This window comes from Thermobia domestica, chromosome 9 (genome assembly GCF_964235325.1).
Source record: "Thermobia domestica chromosome 9, izTheDome1.hap1.1, whole genome shotgun sequence".
In the NCBI taxonomy this organism is placed as follows: Eukaryota; Metazoa; Arthropoda; class Insecta; order Zygentoma; family Lepismatidae; genus Thermobia; species Thermobia domestica.
In genome coordinates this window covers 62,844,311-62,848,942 of record NC_137462.1, presented here as the reverse complement: position 1 = coordinate 62,848,942, position 4,632 = coordinate 62,844,311, and positions in this window count along the sequence as shown.

Below are 4,632 nucleotides of genomic sequence, written 5' to 3'. Positions count from 1 at the left end.
TAGTAGTAATAAGAACGGGTTAGAAGCTCCGAAGGGCTTGTTCTGTTCCACCTTGACACCCATGATATAAATTTTTTTACAAACTTAAAACAGCTGGCTAGGGTAGGGCGCGAAAAAAACGTACTTCTGGGAGTATTACGTACTCTCCCGTCCCGAGGGAGTCGTCGTTACCGTGCTGGAAGATGGGAGCCCGCGAAGTGTCTAGATAAGATGGAGGACAGGATAGGTGGCATGACCAAAGTACAACACACTAGTCTCTCTCTTGAATGAAGATTAGAGGTGAACAAAATGTGAAGCTTTTATTGGTCCCATACTAGAATGCCAGCGTGGATCCCACAGTATATGAAGAGTGACAACACATGCTGCGTTTTCCAGGAACGCCTAATCTTTGTGAATTAGTAACACTAAAAATTGGTGCACTGTCACTGCCTTGTGTTAGTGATATTAAATAGTAAAGGAGGTAGGGTAATACACCTTCGTGTATATATTAGGCCAAATTTTGCTGTTTTAATGAAAAAGGGAGACCTCTCTGGTTTTCAAAGAGAAAAAATTGTACAGTTGGTGCGCGGTTAGTTAAATCAAGAGTATCCAAGACTACCAGTGTGCAGGCATTTTTCCATAAAATTTTTCAAAGAAATTCGTGATATGATCTTCCAACACATTTGGTCGAAAGAACAGACGATCGTTCTTTTCATATTACATACTGAATGAAAATGAACTGAAATGTTGGTTTAATGTCTCATACTTATGCCTTTTAGGCTAAAAGAGACAAAAGATAATAAAAGTGAATGTGAAATTAAATTTTTTGGAGCACGCGAAAGCCCTAGACCGACAAGGAGAGCATTACATGCTAAAGAACGTACCCTGCACAAGAGTGAAAAGAAGTGGAACTTAATTTATTTAGGTTCTACGTGGGACGGAGAGGCGATTTGCTTTCCCGGAAATATATCTGGAAGAGATACTGCCAGTGTTTTGGTCCATGACAAATGCTTTACCATTTTATATCATAAAGGTCAAATCCACCGTTATTGTAACAGAGCGGTGCTTGAGTGATTGACCGTAGAAATTCAAACTCCGATTAGTGACAATTTCACAGCCTTGTTTTGTTACAAGTGTTAACTCTTTAGTCAGTAGAGAAGAGGGAGCGGATCACGGGGTAGAGTTGACGATGATGATTTTTGGTGGGTCGGAGTGGGTCAGAGTGGGGTCATGGTGGGTGGTGGGTCATGGTAGGTCGTCACGGTGGGTGGTGAGTCACTGAGTGTTGGGTCAGTGGGTCGTGGGTCATTGACTCACGCCATCTCTGCTGCCGAAAGCTGAAGAAGATTTTCACAAAGAACCGTACAGCTAATACGGCACAAACAACTGCAGAACTCAGTTAGCATCTGGAATAATCTGTTTATGCAGTCACTATGCGACGAGAGCTGCATAACTTAACATCTGAGATCTGCCGTCGGATTGCAATTCCGAAACCTCTTATCATCATCGCCAACGCGGTTTAATGAAAAAAGTAGTGTCAAGAACATAAAACAAAAACTGATGATGATTGGAAGAGAATGATATGGTCCAATGAATCACATTTCTGCTTGTTTCCAATAATAGGTCAGGTTAATGCATAGCAGGCGCCCAAAGACGCTTTTACTCCCTACTTTTTAGTGCTGCCGTTAAACACGGTTGTGGCTCTGTGCTGGAGGAGGGGAAGCGTAATTTTGTCATATTCCATTAATCCTAGTATTACTTTCAAAGAACGAGATAAATGTTATTTTCTAACAATGGCACTGTCTTCCAACATGACAATGCGCCAATACACACACCTAAACCTGTTAAGGTATGGTCTGAATAGTATCAGGATATACTTCGACGCTTCTCCTGGATGCTCAGTCTCCTGACTTAATACTTATCTACAGGGCCGGCGAGAGCGGTCGCGGACTCCGGGACTGAGCAATCCCGGGCCCCTTACATGTTCCCTTATCACTTTTTACGTACGTACCACTTAGGACGGAGGTAAACTAAAATGAACATTAAGGCTTATTTTGAACTCTTTCTTAGATCATTAATGTGTTTGATTTACATATTAAACAGTATTGCTACATCTTCAAATAAGTGAATAACAAGAACTCTGAACCTAGCCTATGTTCACTGTTCGCTGAAAAAAAAAAACCTCATTAATTCACTATTTATGATTTTGTTTAGACCCTATACTTGTTGGTTCTAAGATTTTTGAAGGCTTCAAAACTAAAATGAATAAAAAAAAATAATATATTTAATACAATGGTATCAAAATACATAAAAAAAGGAACTTATCTATTTGTAATAGCAAAAGTTCTCCTCCAATGCTCAATCAAATGCTCAAAACAAAATAATTTGTGAAGGAAATACAAAAAGAACGTATTAAATAGTTAATAAAAGTTGAGAAAGTAAATGTTCTCAACCATCTAACCTATCCTGTACTATGAATATCTTTGCACAAATTGTTGCTATAAATAATTATATAGAAGTAAGCTACGCAGTTAGTCTTCCTTAACTAGAGGACGTCTTCCTAATTTTAGTTATTTCAATGAAATAATTGCTCAAATTAATAATCGTGTGATATTAATAGTAATTCTCTGTAGGAGAAATTTATTATATGTGTTACTACTAGACAACTGTTACAGTTACAATGTATCCTTTTCTACGTATAGCTACACAAAATTCCCTTTCTGGCCTTTTAAAGGGCTAATTCATCTATGATAGCATCCAGGTTGGTACACTTGACAAGTTCTGTCTCCACTGCCAACACGCCTAAGCTTGATAATATGTCTTGACACATTGTAGAGCGTAAAACATTTTTTACTCGCTTTAACACAGAGAAAGAGCGCTCTGCACTAGCAACGGTAGCAGAGATTGTGGCGAATATACGAAGGGCCACTGTCAGATTTGGAAATAAAATTTCTAGATTCAAAGTTTTGATGTTCTTTAGTAAATCCCATGGTGAAAGCGTTTTCCCACCAAAGTTAGCCGAATATATTAATTTCATGCTATGCAGTTCATCAGAAAGATCATCTCCTAAATCGCTGGACTAGTGCAGCTGCTTGTTCTTGGCTCTGGTCATCTGTCATTTCTTTGCAAGACCACAGTACACAAAAATTGTTACACAAAGAGCGCACTGATTGGAAGCGAACTGACATATCTCCTATAACACTGTCCAGGATAACATTAAACACTTCACACTTAAAAACTGTTTTTGGATCAGGATAATCATCTGCATTATCGCCCTCTTCTTCATCAGCTAGTCTCTTTCGTTTCCTTCCTCTCTTCTGTTCTTGAAGATGTTGGGGCCAACCTATGTTTTCAGCTACTACCAGAGCTTCACTAAATATCGGATGCAATCCTTCATTACGAATCATCTTCAAATCTTCTAATATAAAACTTTTGACGCAACATCCATTGTTTCACCACGCTGCTGCAATACTCGATTTACGATGTCTATTGACTTCAAAATCTTGAACCAAATAGATGCAAGAAGAATGCAGTTAAAGGTTTATAAATTTCGTTCCTCTGTCTCGACGATATTCCGCCGAAAGGTTTAGCAGAGTTAATTCTTCAAGGGCTTCTATTATACCTGGACGATGTGCAGTAATTGGTTTGACGCTATCTACTCAAGCAGACCAGCGTGTGTTTGACATTGAGTGAAGAGAGCTAGGAATTTTCTTAAAATTTCCCATCTTTGGGGGCTAAAACTAAAAATGTTATACAATTTTTGAACAGCTCCGAAAAAAGTAATTGCAGCTGAACAGCTCTCCGCTGCTTGTTCTCCACACAGATTTAAAGAATGACACGTGCAAGCAGAGTAAACAGCTTCACTGTTGGCTGAGAGTATGACAACCTGGACTCCTTTATATGCTCCTTTCATGTTGCTCCCATTGTCGTACCCTTGGCCTTTACAGTCTTCCAATGGGATTTCAAATTCTTTCAGCTTATTTAAAATCAGCCCAGCAATGGCTTCTCCACTTTCGTTTTTTGAACTATCAGTAACTTGGTAAGGTTGGTTTTCTTTTTCAGTCAAATTGACATACGTATCTTATTAAAATTGCAGTCTGTTCGATATGTGCTGAATCAGGTGTTACATCAACTATTATAGCGTAATATCTTGCTTTTTCTTTCTTCTAGAATTTTCTTTGTCACTTGGGCAGCACATAAACTAATAAACTCATTCTGACTGTCATAAAATTCCCCGAAAAATTCCATTAGATGGGTTCCCGATTTTTTCGTTATTAGCTCGAAAAGGAACCCCTCTTTCACCTAGGAACAAAGTGACATTGTGCAGTCTCTTTAAGAGCTCGCGCCACTTGTCTTTCTCCTGCTGGATAGAGTGCAATTGTAAGCCTTCAGCGATTTATCTTTTTTTCGATTTCATCACCTCTGACTTCCACTGATTATAACAGTTTTTATGGCTAGAGCTATTTTCGTGTTCGGGCACTTTATCAAAGAGTTTCTTAAAGCGTTTTTCTGTCGAGAAACCTTCAGGAAGTGCCAACAAAGAACGTTGTGGCTGTGGTAGCTTGCTAAATATCCTACAAGGTAAACAGTAAAATGCCTTCTTGACTTTGCTCCAAACTAGCCAATCTCGTGTAATCAGTTTACCATTGTTCA